This window comes from Procambarus clarkii, chromosome 80 (genome assembly GCF_040958095.1).
Source record: "Procambarus clarkii isolate CNS0578487 chromosome 80, FALCON_Pclarkii_2.0, whole genome shotgun sequence".
NCBI classification, from domain to species: Eukaryota; Metazoa; Arthropoda; class Malacostraca; order Decapoda; family Cambaridae; genus Procambarus; species Procambarus clarkii.
The window spans coordinates 24399514-24421418 of record NC_091229.1 but is presented as its reverse complement, the minus strand read 5'-3'; the positions used below and the strand labels follow the sequence as shown (position 1 = coordinate 24421418).

Here is a 21905-nt window from a genome sequence, read left to right as displayed (position 1 = left end):
GTTATGTTCGTTTTACTAAACATCAACGTGGTGTTATGTTCGTTTTGCTAAACATCAACGTGGTGTTATGTTCGTTTTGCTAAACATCAACGTGCTGTTATGTTTGTTTTACTAAACATCAACGTGTTGTTATGTTTGTTTTACTAAACATCAACGTGGTGTTATGTTCGTTTTACTAAACATCAACGTGTTGTTATGTTCGTTTTACTAAACATCAACGTGCTGTTATGTTCGTTTTGCTAAACATCAACAGTGAACTTATATGTGGGTTTTACAAAACACTTTCAACATGCTGTTATTTTTCTTTTACTAAACATTTTTTAACCTGTTTTTGTTCATTTTACTAAAGTCTCTAACGTGCTGTTAGGTTAGTTTAACTATATATCTTTAATCTGCTGTTATCTTCATTTTACTAAACATTAACATTCTGTTATATTCGTTTTACTAAAAACTTTTAACATGCTGTTATGATCATTATACTAAACATCAACGTGTTGTTATGATCATTATACTAAACACCATCGTGTTGTTATGTTCGTTTTACTAAATATCTTTAATCCACTGTTATAATAGTTTTATTGAGCTATTTCAACTTACTGTTATGTTTATTTTACTAAACATCCTAAGTGTGCTGTTATGTTCGTTTTCTAACATACTGTTATAGTCATTTCACTAAATATGTTTACCGTGTTGCTGTGATCATTTTACTAAACATTTATAAAAATCCTATACAATCTAATTTCATCTTGAAATACTCGTTAATTCAAAATTTTGTTTCCCACGAAAAACACTCAACACTGTGTATTGTGTTGAAATAAACGCACATATTTCTTTGCTATACAGAACAGTTCACAGACATTGTTTATGTTGGCTAAAATACTGCCTTGTATGATGAGGCACTTGTATTACCTGAATTTACCTCAGGGCCACTAATACTAGTGGCCTCGATGAGGACAGGAAGCCGGCGGCTTGCCAAATGTCCCCCCTATTTGCTCTTATGATCTTTTCCAGCAGTATTTTGAAACCCAACATAGTTTTGGCGTTTTCTGCTTCGGTGGGTAGGCGGTTCCATGGGTTTACAACCCTATGGGTGAAAAAGCATCTCCAGTTTTCAGTCCTACAGTGTGGCTTGTTGAGCTTGAACCCGTTGCTCCTTGTTCCTTGTTTGTGTTATATCTCACCTTCTGAAGAAATTGTCCGGATCGATATCCTCCAAATGGTTCAGTATGTTAAAGGTTTCGATGAGATCCGCCCTGTCATGCCTGGTCAGCAGTGTTGTTAGCCCTGTGGCCCTCAACCGTTCCTGATACGGGATATGACTAAGCTCTGGGATGATTTTTGTTGCCCTGTGTTGCACCTTCTCCAGAGCAGCTATGTCTTTCTGAAGATAAGGTCTCCATGCCTGCATGCAATAATCCAGGTGGGGCGCACCAGAGACTTATACAACTGAACGACCACTTTCTTTTCCTTGAAGGTAACGGCACGCTGGATTATTCCCAGGGGTTGGTTAGTTTTTTTTACTGTCGCTTCCACTTGTTGTACAACTTTTAGTGAATTATGTGTTCTGACCTCATGGTCCTTTTCTTCATCTTCACTGTAGTACTGCAGTACTTTGTCTAGCTGGCCTAGCAACAGGCTGGACACTTAGCTTTCAGGCTGGACACTTGATTCTCGGGGCTGGACACTTAACGCCCGGACTGGCCACTTGTTTCCTCGGCGGAGATCGCCTAAGGAAGTAGAGATGAAGCACTAAGATGATTCACAACCAAGGCCACGCTCCTTTTGGTCTTACGTTTTACATAATAACAAGAGTTCAAGGAGAAAGTCTGTGTAGAAACGTTATCCCCCGAGCGATAACTTGTGCATCAGATAATATTTTAATCATAAGTCAATAGTTATTTGTGTGTCTAATTTTCTTTCGTTTATTTTTTTCCACAGGTTCGTTGGCGCCCATCATTGTTCGTTGGCGCCCATCATTGTTCGTTGGCGCCCATCATTGTTCGTTGGCGCCCATCATTGTTCGTTGGCGCCCATCATTGTTCGTTGGCGCCCATCATTGTTCGTTGGCGCCCATCATTGTTCGTTGGCGCCCATCATTGTTCGTTGGCGCCCATCATTGTTCGTTGGCGCCCATCATTGTCTCCCACAAGGAGGAATTCACACAGGTGAGACCATGAGAGGAATTCTCCCAAGCTAATCACAGAGCCCTGGTTAAGTAATCTTTGGCAATAGCCATACTGGGTTGGTTAGTGTTTTGCTTGGTTAGTGCGGCTGGTTGGTTAGTGTTGCTTGGTTAGTGTGCTGGTTGGTTAGTGTTTTGCTTGGTTAGTGCGGCTGGTTGGTTAGTGTTGCTTGGTTAGTGTGCTGGTTGGTTAGTGTGCTGGTTGGTTAGTGTGCTGGCTGGTTAGTGTGTTGCTTAGTTAATGTGCTGGTTGGTTAGTGTTTTGCTTGGTTAGTGTGCTGGTTGGTTAGTGTTTTGCTTGGTTAGTGCGGCTGGTTGGTTAGTGTTGCTTGGTTAGTGCGGCTGGTTGGTTAGTGTGCTGGTTGGTTAGTGTGCTGGTTGGTTAGTGTGCTGGTTGGTTAGTGTGCTGGTTGGTTAGTGTGCTGGCTGGTTAGTGTGTTGCTTGGTTAGTGTGCTGGTTGGTTAGTGTGCTGCTTGGTTAGTGTGCTGGTTGGTTAGTGTGCTGGTTGGTTAGTGTTGCTTGGTTAGTGTGCTGGTTGGTTAGTGTGCTGGTTGGTTAGTGTGCTGGTTGGTTAGTGTGCTGGTTGGTTAGTGTGCTGCTTGGTTAGTGTGCTGGTTGGTTAGTGTGCTGGTTAGTGTGTTGCTTGGTTAGTGTGCTGGTTGGTTAGTGTGCTGGTTGGTTAGTGTGCTGGTTGGTTAGTGTGCTGGTTAGTTAGTGTGCTGGTTGGTTAGTGTTTTGCTTGGTTAGTGTTCTGCTTGGTTAGTGTTTTGCTTGGTTAGTGTTTTGCTTGGTTAGTGTTTTGCTTGGTTAGTGAGCTGGTTGGTTAGTGTGCTGGTTGGTTAGTGTTTTGCTTGGTTAGTGAGCTGGTTGGTTAGTGAGCTGGTTGGTTAGTGTGCTGGTTGGTTAGTGTTTTGCTTGGTTAGTGAGCTGGTTGGTTAGTGTGCTGGTTGGTTAGTGTTTTGCTTGGTTAGTGTGCTGGTTGGTTAGTGAGCTGGTTGGTTAGTGTGCTGGTTGGTTAGTGTTTTGCTTGGTTAGTGAGCTGGTTGGTTAGTGTGCTGGTTGGTTAGTGTTTTGCTTGGTTAGTGTTCTGCTTGGTTAGTGTTTTGCTTGGTTAGTGTTCTGCTTGGTTAGTGTTTTGCTTGGTTAGTGTTCTGCTTGGTTAGTGTTTTGCTTGGTTAGTGTGCTAGTTGGTTAGTGTTATGGTTGACTGGCTGACTATTGTAGTGGTTGACTAATGGGCGTGTTAATTTTTTGACTAATGGGCTGGTTAACTGGTTGACTAATGTAGTGGTTGACTGGCTGGATAGTATGCCGGTTAACTAGTATGCTGGTTGACTGATTGGCTAGTATGATGGTTGATTAGTTGGCTAGCTGATTGATTGGTTGGTTGGCTGATTGACTGGTTGGCTGGCTGGTTGACTGATTGGCTGGCTGGTACACTGGTCGGCTGGCTGGTCGACTGGTCGGCTGGCTGGTCGACTGGTCGGCTGGCTGGTTGACTGGTCGGCTGGCTGGCTGGTAGACTGGTCGGCTGGCTGGCTGGTTGCTTGTGACGTCAGGAAGCGGAGTGACCCAGGAACAGTTAACTACGAGGCGAGTCCCGTTACCTGTAGTGTGGAGCGGGGGAGTGGTGGGGGGAGGGGCGCTAGCCGGTGTTGTCTCTCTCTCTCTCTCTCTCTCTCTCTCTCTCTCTCTCTCTCTCTCTCTCTCTCTCTCTCTCTCTCTCTCTCTCTCTCTCTCTCTCTCTCATGCCTATAATTCACAAACTTCTACACTCCCAGGAGAACTTTTGGACTCACAAACTGTAGTCATTTTCACCTACGGCAGATGCCAAGCGTGGCGTTGTCATTATATTTTGGAGGTTTGAATACGGTGTTGTGTGTACCTGAGCGTTCGCGTCAGACAGCGGATTGATGCGCTCGTTCGCCTCACACCACGAAATCAAAACAGTTTTGCCTCCTTCCTCAAAGTAAACACATCTGTGTCTATAGTGGTTTGGGATGCACCAATTAGTTACCTGTTAGTGTTCACACGTTCCTAGTTAGTTACGCTAGGTGAGGTTACGCTAGGTGAGGTTAGGCTAGGTGAGGTTAGGCTAGGCTAGGCTAGATTACGTTAGGCTAGGCTAATTTAAGTTAGGCTAGGCTAATTTAAGTTAGGCTAGGCTAGGCTAACTTAAGTTAGGCTAGGCTAACTTAAGTTAGTCTAGGCTAGGCTAGGCTAGAAGCTTTGTATTTTAGGGAGCGGCAACTCAAGGCAACATCGACAAACCAACAACTTCGCTGCTACTGATTTGTGTTGGTCTTGAGGGAGAGGAACTGGGAGGAGAAGGAAATTCCTCACCTTGAGACAAAAATGTCGTGGAGGAGGAGGAGGAGGTAGGAAGAAGGAGAGGGGTGTGGGGGGGGGAAGAAGAGGGGGTGAGTGGTCTTGATATGTAGGTCAGGCAAACCTGACCCTGGCCGTGATGGTGGTGGGGGGGGGGCCGGGGGGGGGTGAGGAAGGCTTGGCTGCCAGAGGGATAGGGGCGGAGGGCTTAGTATTGGGCACGTGGGACAGAGGAAGATGTACGTGTTGAAGCCACGTACGTATCAATGTGTAGTCACGTACAAGGTGTGGAAGCCACTTGTAGAAGTCACGTGTACACAAACGTGGAGAAGCTATATACACAGTCACTTGCAGAAGCCCCGTACACAGTCACGTACACAGCCACGTACACAGTCACGTACACAGTCACGTACACAGTCATGTACACAGTCACGTACACAGTAACGTACACAGTCACGAACACAGCCACGTACACAGTCACGTACACAGCCACGTACACAGTCACGTACACAGCCACGTACACCGCCACGTACACAGCCACGTACACTTATAAACAAGAGTTGTTTACACACCTGAACAGTTTACATACCTACCTGTGCTATGTAAACCGCGGGCAGCCATTAAGTTTACACACAACTCTTGGTTTAGTCTACACCTAAAGCATGTGTAACCAGCCGCGGGTCACCTTCACACTATGTATAGGTCACCTTCACACTATGTATACGTCACCTTCACACTATGTATAGGTCACCTTCACACTATGTATACGTCACCTTCACACTATGCATACGTCACCTTCACACTATGTATAGGTCACCTTCACACTATGGATAGGTCACCTTCACACTACGTATAGGTCACCTTCACACTATGTATACGTCACCTTCACACTATGTATACGCCACCTTCACATTATGTATAGGTCACCTTCACACCATGCATAGATCACCTTCACACTATGTATAGATCAGACACTGTGTATAGACCACAAATATGTCATGTATAGTCATGTATAGCGAGTATATGTATGATGTACCCATTCCAGTGTGTGAGTTTCATGTATGAAAAACAGCTTAATTAAAGCAGGTGAAGGATAACGAGAAGGTCATTGTCCTCGCCCCTCCCCTGTCCTCACCCCTCCCCTGTCCTCGCCCCTCCCCTGTCCTCGCCCCTCCCCTGTCCTCGCCCCTCCCCTGTCCTCGCCCCTCCCCTGTCCTCGCCCCTCCCCTGTCCTCGCCCCTCCTCTGTCCTCGCCCCTCCCCAGTCCTCACCCCTCCCCTGTCCTCGCCCCTTCCCCTGTCCTCGCCCCTCCCCTGTCCTCACCCCTCCCCAGTCCTCGCCCCTTCCCCTGTCCTCGCCCCTCCCCTGTCCTCGCCCCTCCCCTGTCCTCGCCCCTCCCCTGTCCTCGCCCCTCCCCTGTCCTCGCCCCTCCTCTGTCCTCGCCCCTCCCCAGTCCTCACCCCTTCCCCTGTCCTCACCCCTCCCCTGTCCTCGCCCCTCCCCTGTCCTCGCCCCTCCCCTGTCCTCACCCCTCCCCTGTCCTCGCCCCTCCTCTGTCCTCGCCCCTCCCCAGTCCTCACCCCTCCCCTGTCCTCGCCCCTCCCCTGTCCTCGCCCCTCCCCTGTCCTCGCCCCTCCTCTGTCCTCGCCCCTCCCCTGTCCTCGCCCCTCCCCTGTCCTCGCCCCTCCCCTGTCCTCACCCCTCCCCTGTCCTCGCCCCCCCCCTGTCCTCGCCCCTCCCCTGTCCTCACCCCTCCCCTGTCCTCGCCCCTCCTCTGTCCTCGCCCCTCCCCAGTCCTCACCCCTCCTCTGTCCTCGCCCCTCCCCTGTCCTCGCCCCTCCCCTGTCCTCGCCCCTCCTCTGTCCTCGCCCCTCCCCTGTCCTCGCCCCTCCCCTGTCCTCGCCCCTCCCCTGTCCTCACCCCTCCCCTGTCCTCACCCCTCCCCTGTCCTCGCCCCTACCCTGTCCTCGCCCCTTCCCCTGTCCTCACCCCTCCCCTGTCCTCGCCCCTCCCCTGTCCTCGCCCCTCCCCTGTCCTCACCCCTCCCCTGTCCTCGCCCCTCCCCTGTCCTCGCCCCTTCCCCTGTCCTCACCCCTCCCCTGTCCTCACCCTCCCCTGTCCTCGCCCCTACCCTGTCCTCGCCCCTTCCCCTGTCCTCACCCCTCCCCTGTCCTCGCCCCTCCCCTGTCCTCGCCCCTCCCCTGTCCTCGCCCCTCCCCTGTCCTCACCCCTCCCCTGTCCTCGCCCCTCCCCTGTCCTCGCCCCTTCCCCTGTCCTCACCCCTCCCCTGTCCTCACCCTCCCCTGTCCTCGCCCCTCCCCTGTCCTCGCCCCTCCCCTGTCCTCACCCCTTCCGCTGTCCTCACCCCTCCCCTGTCCTCGCCCCTCCCCTGTCCTCGCCCCTTCCCCTGTCCTCACCCCTCCCCTGTCCTCACCCTCCCCTGTCCTCGCCCCTACCCTGTCCTCGCCCCTTCCCCTGTCCTCACCCCTCCCCTGTCCTCACCCCTCCCCTGTCCTCGCCCCTTCCGCTGTCCTCACCCCTCCCCTGTCCTCGCCCCTCCCCTGTCCTCACCCCTTCCCCTGTCCTCGCCCCTCCCCTGTCCTCGCCCCTCCCCTGTCCTCGCCCCTCCCCTGTCCTCACCCCTTCCCCTGTCCTCGCCCCTCCCTTGTCCTCACCCCTCCCATGTCCTCGCCCCTCCCCTGTCCTCGCCCCTTCCCTATCCTCGCCCCTCCCCTGTCCTCACCCCTCCCATGTCCTCACCCCTCCCCTGTCCTCGCCCCTCCCCTGTCCTCGCCCCTCCCCTGTCCTCACCCCTCCCATGTCCTCGCCCCTCCCCTGTCCTCGCCCCTCCCCTGTCCTCACCCCTCCCCTGTCCTCGCCCCTCCCCTGTCCTCGCCCCTCCCCTGTCCTCACCCCTCCCATGTCCTCGCCCCTCCCCTGTCCTCGCCCCTCCCCTGTCCTCGCCCCTCCCCTGTCCTCACCCCTCCCATGTCCTCGCCCCTCCCCTGTCCTCGCCCCTCCCCTGTCCTCGCCCCTCCCCTGTCCTCGCCCCTCCCCAGTCCTCACCCCTCCCCTGTCCTCACCCCTCCCCTGTCCTCGCCCCTCCCCTGTCCTCGCCCCTCCCCTGTCCTCGCCCCTCCCCTGTCCTCACCCCTCCCCTGTCCTCACCCCTCCCCTGTCCTCGCCCCTTCCCCTGTCCTCACCCCTCCCCTGTCCTCGCCCCTCCCCTGTCCTCACCCCTCCCCTGTCCTAGCCCCTCCCCTGTCCTCGCCCCTCCCCTGTCCTCACCCCTCCCCTGTCCTAGCCCCTCCCCTGTCCTCGCCCCTCCCCTGTCCGCTGACCCCTGGTGGTAGTCCGTCCCACCATCGCCAGCCTCTGACCCCTGGTGTTAGTCCGTCCCACCATCGCCAGCCTCTGACCCCTGGTGTTAGTCCGTCCCACCATCGCCAGCCTCTGACCCCTGGTGTTAGTCCGTCCCACCATCGCCAGCCTCTGACCCCTGGTGTTAGTCCGTCCCACCATCGCCAGCCTCTGACCCCTGGTGGTAGTCCGTCCCACCATCGCCAGCCTCTGACCCCTGGTGTTAGTCCGTCCCACCATCGCCAGCCTCTGACCCCAGGTGTTAGTCCGTCCCACCATCGCCAGCCTCTGACCCCTGGTGTTAGTCCGTCCCACCATCGCCAGCCTCTGACCCCTGGTGTTAGTCCGTCCCACCATCGCCAGCCTCTGACCCCTGGTGTTAGTCCGTCCCACCATCGCCAGTCTCTGACCCCTGGTGTACCAGTGGGCGTCGTCACCAGGGCTTGGGGCCGCCACACTGCTGCGTCAGCACCGCCGACGGCTGCTGCTCCTGCCCGCCCAGCCCCAGACACCGTCCCCTGAGGACCCTGATACACGCTGAGAGAGAGAGAGAGAGAGAGAGAGAGAGAGAGAGAGAGAGAGAGAGAGAGAGAGAGAGAGAGAGAGAGAGAGAGAGAGAGAGAGAGAGAGAGAGAGAGAGAGAGAGAGAGAGAGACAGAGAGACAGAGAGACAGAGAGACAGAGAGATATATATATATATATATATATATATATATATATATATATATATATATATATATATATATATATATATATATATATATATATATATATATATACATATATATATATATATATATATATATATATATATATATATATATATATATATATATATATATGAAGGGAGAGACACCATTCCCAGCCAGGGACGAGGTCTGGACCTGCTGACTCCTCCACTTGAGCACGGAGCTACGGGAAACATTTGCTTCAGTCCACCAGTTTTCAGGCTGCTTTTTTTTTTTGTCCTTTCGTGGGAGAAAGCGGGTGGAGGAGGCCGGGATGTTGTGATCCACCAGGCTGTGTTGGTTTTTACTTAAATTTTAAATTTTGCCTCGAGGGCGAGTTTATTGGGCAGCGCCACTCATCTTGTGAGTGGACACACCGCCATAGCAGCATGTACAACACTCCCCAATAGGAAGATTTTGTCCTCACGTCAGTGATGATCTCCCGCTCTCTCTCTCTCTCTCGCTCTCTCTCTCTCTCTCTCTCTCTCTCTCTCTCTCTCTCTCTCTCTCTCTCTCTCTCTCTCTCTCTCTCTCTCTCTCTCTCTCTCTCTCTCTCTCGCTCTGAGGTCCGTGTGTATACAAGTTATCTTACCTGTTATCTGGAGATATTTCCCCCCTTGTCCTTCTCTCTCTCTACCTTCCTCTTTCCCTCCTTCACTCTCCCCTTTCCTGGTCACCAGTTGCCGTGGACGTGCGGCAAGACTTTCTACCCAACTACTGACAAACACATGTTCGACACCCCGCTTGCTACGACAGTCACGCGAAGGGTGCTTGGCATGCCCCTTAGCGGGCAATAACGCAAACTAACGTGCAGTTACAACATCAAGACCAACACAGCGTGACCCCACAGCGTTGTTGCTAAGGAGTTATGGAGCCGGCGGCTGAGCGGACAGAACACTGAACGCGTGATCCTGTGGTCCCGGGTTCGATCCCGGGCGCCGGCGAGAAACAATGGGCAGAGTTTCTTTCACCCTAATGCCCCCTGTTACCTAGCAGTAAATGTGTACCTGGGAGTTAAGTCAGCTGTCACGGGCTGCTTCCTAGCAGTAGAGGCCTGGTCGAAGACCAGGCCTCTACTGCCAGGAAGCTCTGGGGAACGACGTCGTTCCCCGCGGCCTGCTCTGGGGAACGACGCCCGCCTCTGCCCCCCGAATGAGAAGGCAGGAGGCAAACCGGGAGTCCCCCTAATATTTGACAAAAATTTCGGGGGGCGTCGTTCCCCGCGGCCTGGTCGAAGACCAGGCCGCGGGGACACTAAAGCTTCAAAATCATCTCAAGATAACCTCAAGCAGGTAATGGCGATGTTACAGTGATGAAACAAGGCTAAAACAAGGCAGTAAGGAAGCGTGTGTGTGGTTGGCAGCCATTACCACAATACAGCACTGGGAAGGGTCAGGATGGTGATTGTGGATGGGACGGGAGGAAGGGAATGGTGCCCAACCACTTGGACGGTCGGTGATTGAACGCCGACCTGCATGAAGCGAGACCGTCGCTCTACCGTCCACCCCAAGTTACCGTCCAATGAGTTTTCTTATTGTGCACCCCATACTCGTCTTGTGAGTGGTAGTTTATTGTGCACCCCATTCTCCTCCTGTGAGTGGTATCATAAAAGGATTGCAGAGAACTCAGAGTGTCAATCAGAGACTGGATGCTGCCCATCTTGAGCGCCTACCAATTGATCTTCACGCCTCATTACAATGTCATCTAGCACCAGTGCCCTTCTTGCTCCCACAACATAAAACTGGACGTCAGCAGTAAGCCATCCTGATAATCCTGGAGATAATTTTCAATTTTGGATATTACAAAGTAATTGAAGTGATGATATGTAAGATTTGAGGTTACTCAGAATACAATTTCAACACTCATAAATATATATATACACACTTATATATATGTGTTTTTTATGTACTAGACGCAAAATATTGTTACGTGCAAGAATGTGAGATATTTGATCATTTGCAATAAAACGAAGAAGGATAACGTGCCGGGGGCATGTTACCCTGCCTCCGGCGTGATGGTGAGTGTTGGAGGAGCCAACACAAGGTGGTCTCACCTACACAGTTCTGGAATGTTGAAACCATTCCAAACATTTCACGAGATGTGCCTCTCCGTCATAAGATATGAAACAGTTTGGTCCTGTTTATATATGTTACCCCTCGTAACATTATATAAGCGTCCCATACACAGAAAACGGCAACGTTATGGCTCTTTTTAAATCTTTTGTAGTACGTCGCAATTTTTTAACGCATTGATAGATTCCACACAAAGCAAACGACGCGTATAACGAGACGACGAAGGGAACATAACGACACCTAACGTCGTACGTCACTGTAGACGTCTCGCATGTAATCTGAGATGTACTGGATATTACATCCCGGATTACTTAGGTATCCTTCTGAAGAGGTATTATTAAATACGAAAGTACTTAAGGAAATTCTTGTCTTAATCCTTCCTTCGTGGTCTGACACTGTCACATTATTCATCACGTGTTAATTCCTTCGTGATTTACACACACACACACACAATGTATTTATTTATATATTTAATTATATTTATATACCTTCAGACACGTATGCATATACGTATGGTTGTATTCACCTACTTGTGCTTGCGAGGGTTGAGCTCTACTCTTTCGGTCCGCCTCTCAACTGTCAATCAATCAACTGCTACTAACTACTATTTTCCTCCCCCCCCCCACACACACCCAGGAAGCAACCTGTGACAGCTGTCCAACTCCCAGGTACCTATTTACTGCTAGGTAACAGGGGCATCAGGGTGAAAGAAACAGCTCATTTTGTTTCTACCATCACCGGGGATCGAACCCGGACTCTAGGATTACGAGTCCAGAGCGCTGTCCACTCAGTTATCAGGCCCCATAGAGGCCTGATAGTATATCAGACCTTCATATGTATGTATGTATGTATGTATGTATGTATGTATGTATGTATGTATGTATGTATGTATGTATGTATGTATGTATGTATGTATGTATGTATGTACCAAATTATTGGGAAAACATATTTTAAAGTTTGCGAAGCGTTCTATCATGAAGGGTTGAAAATACAGGAATGTATTGTGTCCGAGAGTTGGTTGGTTGGAGAGCTTGTGTCAACTCTCTGTTGTCGCTCCCAGGACAAGTCTTTTTCAGTGCTAGGCGGTGACTGCCCAGCAGGGATGTGTACTCAACCCCAGCATAAATAGTCTCACGTTGCTACAGTCAGCAACATCTTAGAAAACTGTGCAATGTTTTTATCTCCTCTCCCCCCCCTTCCCTTCCCAACACCTGCCACTGTGTGACGGAACACACACACAAACACACATACACACACACACACACACACACACACACACACACACACACACACACACACACACACACACACACACACACACACACACACACACACACACACACACACACACACACTCCTTAGAACAAGGAGAAATTCCAGAGATAAGAGAGGGAATAGTTAACCAGGAACCACTGGAAGAGTTTGAGATTACCAGTGGGGAAGTATGGGAGTGTTTACTAGAGTTGGATGTGACAAAGGCTATAGGCACAGATGGAATCTCCCCTTGGATACTAAAGGAAGGATCAGATGAACTGTGCCTGCCACTCTCCATAGTGTATAACAAATCACTGGCAACAGGGGAACTGCCAGAAATTTGGAAAGCCGCTAACGTAGTCCCGATATACAAGAAAGGGGATAGACAAGAGGGACTGAGCTACAGGCCAGTGTCCCTAACCTGCATACCATGCAAGCTGATGGAGAAGATCGTGCGAAGAAAGCTAGTGGAACATCTGGAGCGAAGGAACTTTGTAACACAGCATCAACATGGGTTCAGGGATGGCAAGTCCTGCCTCACAGGGTTACTTGAATTCTACGACCAGGCAAGAAAGAGAAGGGTGGGCGACTGCATATTTTTGGATTGCCAGAAAGCCTTTGATACAGTACCACGCAAGAGGCTAGTGAAAAAGCTGGAGATGCAGGCTGGAGTGAAAGGGAAGGTACTCCATTGGATAAAGGAGTTCCTAAGTAACAGAAGACAACGAGTCACTGTGAGGGGTGAAGTCTCAGATTGGCGAGACGTTACAAGTGGAGTCCCGCAGGGGTCAGTCCTTGGACCTATACTGTTTCTGATATATGTAAATGATCTCCCAGAGTGTATAGACTCGTTTCTCTCAATGTTTGCTGATGATGCAAAAATTATGAGGAAGATTGAAACAGAGGATGATAGTAGGAGGCTACAAGATGACCTAGACAGACTGAATGAATGGTCCAACAAATGGCTGCAAAAGTTCAACCCCGAGGAAATGCAAAGTTATGAAACTAGGCGGTGGAAACAGGAGGCCATACACAGGATAGAGAATCGGAGACGAAGTACTTAATGAAACGGACAGAGAGAAAGATCAAAGAGTTGATATCACACCAAACCTGTCTCCTGAAGCCCACTTAAAAATAATTACGTCTGCGGCATATGCGAGGTTGGCTAACATCAGAACAGCGTTCAAGAACCTGTGTAAGGAATCGTTCAGAATCGTGTATACCACATATGTAAGATCAATCCTGGAGTATGCAGCCCCAACATGGAGCCCATACCTTGTCAAGCACAAGACGAAGCTGGAAAAAGTTCAAAGATATGCCACTAGACTAGTCCCAGAACTAAGAGGCATGAGTTACGAGGAAAGGCTGCGGGAAATACACCCTACGACACTAGAAGACAGAAGAGTAAGGGGAGACATGATCACTACCTACAAAAACCTCAGGGGAATCGACCGGGTAAACAAGGATAAACTATTCAACACTGGTGGGACGCGAACAAGGGGGCACAGGTAGAAACTGAGTACCCACACGAGCCACAGAGACGTTAGAAAGAACTTTTTCAGTGTCAGAATAGTTAATAGGTGGAATGCATTAGGCGGTGATGTGGTGGAGGCTGACTCCATACACAGTTTCAAATGTAGATATGATAGAGCCCAGTAGGTTCAGGAATCTGCTCACCAGCTGATTGACAGTTGAGAGGCGGGACCAAAGAGCCAGAGCTCAACCCCCGCAAACACAACTAGGTGAGTACAACTAGGTGAGTACACACACACACGCAGTAAATCTCACTCATAAAACTCTCACTGAAAACAAACTTTCTGTTCCATTTTGAGTGCGGTATGTGAACCCGTGAGCCTCCCCTCTTGAGAGAGCGAGAGAGAGAGAGAGAAAGGTATGTGAAAATTATATATAACACACTAACCTCTCCGGCTACGACCGTTAGGAGAAGTAGACAAAGTAGAGTGAGAGAAGAGGACTGAGAGAGAAGTGGTGGTGAGAGAACTAGTGAGAGAAGTACCAAGGAGGAAGAGGATGGCACAGAGTCGTGGGAAACTCACAGGTGACTCACAGAAGGGAGGGGGGAGGGGGTGTGGAAGGTGCTGGGGCCGGAGGAGGGGGGTTCTGGGGCAGGTAGGGGGGGGGGAGGTTAAGGTTTGACTGGTAAACACAACAGGAGGAAGGAATGGACTAGGGTCAAAGGTCAGTGACTGGTTGATGGTTGTCTGGGTAAAGGTGGATGAAAGTATATATATATATATATATATATATATATATATATATATATATATATATATATATATATATATATATATATATATATATATATATATATATATATATATATATATATATATATATATATATATATATATATATATATATATGCGAACAAGCCTGAATGGTCCCCAGGACAATATGCAACTGAAAACTCACACCCCAGAAGTGACTCGAACCCATACTCCCAGGAGCCACGCAACTGGTATGTACAAGACGCCTTAATCCACTTGACCATCACGACCGGACAAAATGAGGTGATAGCCGAGGCTATTTGAACCACCCCACCGCCGGCACTCGGATAGTAATCTTGGGCATAGCATTTTACCAAATTACCTCATTCTTTGGGGCACACGTGAAGAACACAAATGCGAACAAGCCTGAATGGTCCCCAGGACAATATGCAACTGAAAACTCACACCCCAGAAGTGACTCGAACCCATACTCCCAGGAGCCACGCAACTGGTATGTACAAGACGCCTTAATCCACTTGACCATCACGACCGGACAAAATGAGGTGATAGCCGAGGCTATTTGAACCACCCCACCGCCGGCACTCGGATAGTAATCTTGGGCATAGCATTTTACCAAATCACCTCATTCTTTGGGGCACACGTGAGGAACACAAATGCGAACAAGCCTGAATGGTCCCCAGGACAATATGCAACTGAAAACTCACACCCCAGAAGTGACTCGAACCCATACTCCCAGGAGCCACGCAACTGGTATGTACAAGACGCCTTAATCCACTTGACCATCACGACCGGACAAAATGAGGTGATAGCCGAGGCTATTTGAACCACCCCACCGCCGGCACTCGGATAGTAATCTTGGGCATAGCATTTTACCAAATCACCTCATTCTTTGGGGCACACGTGAGGAACACAAATGCGAACAAGCCTGAATGGTCCCCAGGACAATATGCAACTGAAAACTCACACCCCAGAAGTGACTCGAACCCATACTCCCAGGAGCCACGCAACTGGTATGTACAAGACGCCTTAATCCACTTGACCATCACGACCGGACAAAATGAGGTGATAGCCGAGGCTATTTGAACCACCCCACCGCCGGCACTCGGATAGTAATCTTGGGCATAGCATTTTACCAAATCACCTCATTCTTTGGGGCACACGTGAGGAACACAAATGCGAACAAGCCTGAATGGTCCCCAGGACAATATGCAACTGAAAACTCACACCCCAGAAGTGACTCGAACCCATACTCCCAGGAGCCACGCAACTGGTATGTACAAGACGCCTTAATCCACTTGACCATCACGACCGGACAAAATGAGGTGATAGCCGAGGCTATTTGAACCACCCCACCGCCGGCACTCGGATAGTAATCTTGGGCATAGCATTTTACCAAATCACCTCATTCTTTGGGGCACACGTGAGGAACACAAATGCGAACAAGCCTGAATGGTCCCCAGGACAATATGCAACTGAAAACTCACACCCCAGAAGTGACTCGAACCCATACTCCCAGGAGCCACGCAACTGGTATGTACAAGACGCCTTAATCCACTTGACCATCACGACCGGACAAAATGAGGTGATAGCCGAGGCTATTTGAACCACCCCACCGCCGGCACTCGGATAGTAATCTTGGGCATAGCATTTTACCAAATCACCTCATTCTTTGGGGCACACGTGAGGAACACAAATGCGAACAAGCCTGAATGGTCCCCAGGACAATATGCAACTGAAAACTCACACCCCAGAAGTGACTCGAACCCATACTCCCAGGAGCCACGCAACTGGTATGTACAAGACGCCTTAATCCACTTGACCATCACGACTGGACAAAATGAGGTGATAGCCGAGGCTATTTGAACCACCCCACCGCCGGCACTCGGATAGTAATCTTGGGCATAGCATTTTACCAAATCACCTCATTCTTTGGGGCACACGTGAGGAACACAAATGCGAACAAGCCTGAATGGTCCCCAGGACAATATGCAACTGAAAACTCACACCCCAGAAGTGACTCGAACCCATACTCCCAGGAGCCACGCAACTGGTATGTACAAGACGCCTTAATCCACTTGACCATCACGACCGGACAAAATGAGGTGATAGCCGAGGCTATTTGAACCACCCCACCGCCGGCACTCGGATAGTAATCTTGGGCATAGCATTTTACCAAATCACCTCATTCTTTGGGGCACACGTGAGGAACACAAATGCGAACAAGCCTGAATGGTCCCCAGGACAATATGCAACTGAAAACTCACACCCCAGAAGTGACTCGAACCCATACTTGTCCTGGGGACCATTCAGGCTTGTTCGCATTTGTGTTCCTCACGTGTGCCCAAAAGAATGAGGTGATTTGGTAAAATGCTATGCCCAAGATTACTATCCGAGTGCCGGCGGTGGGGTGGTTCAAATAGCCTCGGCTATCACCTCATTTTGTCCGGTCGTGATGGTCAAGTGGATTAAGGCGTCTTGTACATACCAGTTGCGTGGCTCCTGGGAGTATGGGTTCGAGTCACTTCTGGGGTGTGAGTTTTCAGTTGCATATTGTCCTGGGGACCATTCAGGCTTGTTCGCATTTGTGTTCCTCACGTGTGCCCCAAAGAATGAGGTGATTTGGTAAAATGCTATGCCCAAGATTACTATCCGAGTGCCGGCGGTGGGGTGGTTCAAATAGCCTCGGCTATCACCTCATTTTGTCCGGTCGTGATGGTCAAGTGGATTAAGGCGTCTTGTACATACCAGTTGCGTGGCTCCTGGGAGTATGGGTTCGAGTCACTTCTGGGGTGTGAGTTTTCAGTTGCATATTGTCCTGGGGACCATTCAGGCTTGTTCGCATTTGTGTTCCTCACGTGTGCCCCAAAGAATGAGGTGATTTGGTAAAATGCTATGCCCAAGATTACTATCCGAGTGCCGGCGGTGGGGTGGTTCAAATAGCCTCGGCTATCACCTCATTTTGTCCGGTCGTGATGGTCAAGTGGATTAAGGCGTCTTGTACATACCAGTTGCGTGGCTCCTGGGAGTATGGGTTCGAGTCACTTCTGGGGTGTGAGTTTTCAGTTATATATATATATATATATATATATATATTCTTTATTGATACATAACATTAATGTGATTTCTTTGTGTACTTGGGGAGAAGTGTGCGGGGGGGGGGGCTGTGGAACTCTGGCTAGGCTTCCGTGTAAGCCTCAGGAACCTAAGAGGATTCAGTGGAATCCCAGGTTGCATTGCTTTTGGCCATGTCGTGAAGTGGTCTAATTAAGGCTCTAGCTTGGGAGCACCTAGAGCATAGGTTCGAATCTTCTTCATAGCTCTTACTGTTTTTCTCCAATACACCATTAATAAATACATCAATGTTCTTCGGGAGCCAAAACTATCGCAATAAAACCAAAAAAAACAAATGAACTCGGAAATAAATCATCGACAAAGACATATTTCCACCGTGACAGAAAACCGGAGGTGAATGCGCTCTTTTCCCCATTATTTGTGTCTTCATATTTCCACTTTCTTTCCTCTCCCATGCATTTCCCCCTTGTGCCACTGCCGCATTCTCCCGTGTTGGTGGTGCCGTGGACGTCAAGCCCTACTCTCACTCCCAGGTTCCGGCCCTCCCACGTTAACACCGGTCACTGGTGAATCATGCCCCATACCCATCCGCCTGGAGAAAGTCTGTGGGCACGGAGAGTTGGAAGGGGGGGGGGGGGGGGGAAGGGGGGCCAAGTCACCACCTGAGCCTGGTCCGGGTTAGGGTGGGCATGGCGCCTAGGTAACGTGGCAGGTGGATCAGCTCACACAATAGTCAGATGGATCAACATATATATATATATATATATATATATATATATATATATATATATATATATATATATATATATATATATATATATATATATATATATATATATATATATATATATATATATATATATATATATATATATATATATATATGACAATGTCAGACCACGGAGGAAAAATGAAACAGGAAATTTCCTTAAGTACTTTCGTATATTAAATACATCTTCAGAAGGTCAATATATACTACAGGGGTGTAGGTGGGGGAGTTTAATATACGAAAGTACTTAAGGAAATTTCCTGTTTCATTTTTCCTCCGTGGTCTGACATTGTCACATTCTTAATCACGTGTTTATTTTCGTGATATACACACACACACATATATATATATATATATATATATATATATATATATATATATATATATATATATATATATATATATATATATATATATATATATATATATATATATATATATATATATATATATATATGCAAACAAGCCTGAATGGTCCCCAGGCATACATGCAACCGAAAACTCAAAACGGTCAAAGTTCAAAACTTTGAACGGTCGTGATGGTCGAGTGGTGAAGGTGTCCTGTACACCAGATGCAGAGTGCTCCTGGCAGTATAGGTTCGAGTCACTTCTGGGGAGTGAATTTTCGGTTATACGTATATATTTATAATGTACATATAAACATATGTTCTCAGTATATATGATATTTACCCTTTTTTACAGAGCTGGAGTGACGACTCATCGACGCAGTCATCAGCAGGTCAGTGAGTACCAGATCTGTCTTCTCCCCCACCTACACCCCTGTGGTAACTCCCCCACCTACACCCCTGTAGTAACTCCCCCACATACACCCCTGTGGTAACTCCCCTACCTACACCCCTGTAGTAACTCCCCCACCTACACCCCTGTAGTAACTCCCCCACCTACACCACTGTGGTAACTCCCCCACCTACACCCCTGTAGTAACTCCCCCACCTACACCCCTGTAGTAACTCCCCCACCTACACCCCTGTAGTAACTCCCCCACCTACACCCCTGTAGTAACTCCCCCACCTACACCCCTGTAGTAACTCCCCCACCAACACCACTGTAGTAACTCCCCCACCTACACCCCTGTAGTAACTCCCCCACCTACACCACTGTAGTAACTCCCCCACCTACACCCCTGTAGTAACTCCCCCACCTACACCCCTGTAGTAACTCCCCCACCTACACCCCTGTAGTAACTCCCCCACCAACGCCACTGTAGTAACTCCCCCACCTACACCCCTGTAGTAACTCCCCCACCTACACCCCTGTAGTAACTCCCCCACCAACACCACTGTAGTAACTCCCCCACCTACACCCCTGTAGTAACTCCCCCACCTACACCCCTGTAGTAACTCCCCCACCTACACCCCTGTAGTAACTCCCCCACCTACACCCCTGTAGTAACTCCCCCACCTACACCCCTGTAGTAACTCCCCCACCAACACCACTGTAGTAACTCCCCCACCTACACCCCTGTAGTAACTCCCCCACCTACACCACTGTAGTAACTCCCCCACCTACACCCCTGTAGTAACTCCCCCACCTACACCACTGTAGTAACTCCCCCACCTACACCACTGTAGTAACTCCCCCATCTACACCCCTGTAGTAACTCCCCCACCTACACCCCTGTAGTAACTCCCCCACCTACACCCCTGTAGTAACTCACTACCCTATACAACAATGACAAAGACAACTGTGCTTGTTAGCTTTGCTTTCACACGAAAACTACTTGGTCGGACGTTGGACTTTAAGGACTACATCAACCTCTGGAAGGTAGTTCAGGCCATCTCAAGACTACTCTAATGGTCAACATAGTCCAGAACTATATGTATAATCTGTGTATGTATACCCCTCGATGTGTGTATCCCTGATAACTACCTAATTACTGAACTATACCTTGCATAGTTTGAGCATTGGTCTGCACACTTCCTAGTACTCAAAGCTGATTGTCTTCTATGTCAAGTCTTTGACTTATTCGTAATTTACACTATTATACTATTGTTTGATATACAAAGTCTCTATAATACTAACATGAGTTGCACGTCTAATTAATAGACCGTTTATTAGAATTATTTTAATGTACAACAGATTACACAACTATGCAGTGATCTTAATGTAAATGTATGCCACTAACTAGCAGTCTCCGTGGTGTAGTGGTTAAGACACTTGCCTGGCGTTTCGCGAGTGCATGTGTCCTGGGTTCGTATCCTGGCCGGGGAGGATTTCGCAAATCCTTAACTGTAGCCTATGTTTATCCAACGGTGAAATGGGTACCTGGTTGTTTAACGATTTGGCGGGTCGTATTCCGGGGAACACAGGATTAAGGACTTGCCAGAAACGCTACGCGTGTTGGCGGCTGTACAAGAATGTAACCAATCTTGTATATATAAATACACAAAATAAAATAACAAAAGACTAGGCAATATCTTGGGCTAAGCTGTTTATATTAGCTGCGGGCTAATATAATGTGGGCGAAACGATTGCAAAATCTTGTTAGAAAGTCTGCAGTCTAGTAGCTGAAGATCCCGCTGATTGGTGTGTTTTTAATTATTTTTTTTCCAAAAGAAACTACTCTAAACTCTGGCACTGTGCAGACGAGGAGTCACAATAACGTGGCTGAAATATGTTGCCCAAACCACACACTAGAAAGTGAAGGGACGACGACGTTTCGATCCGTCCTGGACCATTTACAAGTGAGACTATTCACAACGGGGTGAGAATAGCTTGAGCTACCTCATCCCTTTGTGTGTATTTTACCTCAATAAACTTATTTCAATTTCAATTTCAATTCACAAGTCTGGTACTGTGTCTCACCTTAACGCCTCTCTCTTCTTTCTTCTTCTGCTACCACTTCCTCGCTAGAATATGTTGACCACGGTTATAGACTGTGAGAACTGTGCCTCATATATTGGTGCACGTACACTGAGAGTTTATCTTAGTTCTGGACCGTGTTCTAGGCTAAACTTCACTCGATGGACAACCATTGTGGGGTCCCTAATACCCCTGAAGAGAGTGAGAGTCCCTGTAACTAACACTAACCAATATTCTGACCCTTCCCCTGGCCTCTTCGGGAGATTTTATCTTGCTCTAGGGGGGAGGGGGGCCTTCTTCCTCCCAACCATAGAGCTAGAGGGGGTTCGAAGCCCCCCAGGAAGCATAGTTCCCCTAACATCTGAACATGCTAAATGTCCTCGCACAGGTTGTTGACAGTGAAGCCCAGCAAGTGAAGTGAAGTTTCAGCGGGAGATATACACCAAAAGATTGGTCCCGGTTTAAACCTACACTTGGCTTAGGCCCACACTTGGCTTAGGCCCACACTTGGCTTAGGCCCACACTTGGCTTAGGCCCACACTTGGCTTAGGCCCACACTTGGCTTAGGCCCACACTTGGCTTAGGCACACACTTGGCTTAGGCCCACACTTGGCTTAAGCCCTCACTTGGCTTAGGCCCACACTTGGCTTAGGCCCACACTTGGCTTAGACCCTCACTTGGCTTAGCCCCACACTCGGCTTAGGCCCACACTTGGCTTAGGCCCACACTTGGCTTAAGCCCTCACTTGGCTTAGGCCCACACTTGGCTTAGGCCCACACTTGGCTTAGGCCCACACTTGGCTTAGACCCTCACTTGGCTTAGCCCCACACTCGGCTTAGGCCCACACTTGGCTTAGGCCCTCACTTGGCTTAGGCCCACACTTGGCTTAGGCCCTCACTTGGCTTAGGCCCACACTTGGCTTAGGCCCACACTTGGCTTAGGCCCACACTTGGCTTAGGCCCACACTTGGCTTAGGCCCACACTTGGCTTAGGCCCTCACTTGGCTTAGGCCCACACTTGGCTTAGGCCCACACTTGGCTTAGGCCCACACTTGGCTTAGGCACACA

The 21905-nt window shown here is 49.1% G+C and overlaps 1 protein-coding gene across 3 annotated transcripts in view; it reads left to right on the top strand.

Moving 5' to 3' along the window:
* Positions 1-21905, top strand: part of LOC123746341 (paternally-expressed gene 3 protein) — a 218944-nt gene that overhangs the window by 85267 nt on the left and 111772 nt on the right. For 2 of the 3 annotated variants that reach the window (XM_069314977.1, XM_045727794.2), the window contains exon 2: positions 18718-18754. The gene's annotated coding sequence lies outside the window, so the exon portion shown is untranslated. Of the gene's footprint in view, positions 1-2008; positions 2166-18717; positions 18755-21905 lie in introns of those variants that run through there. The other variant, XM_069314976.1, reaches the window with a different exon arrangement.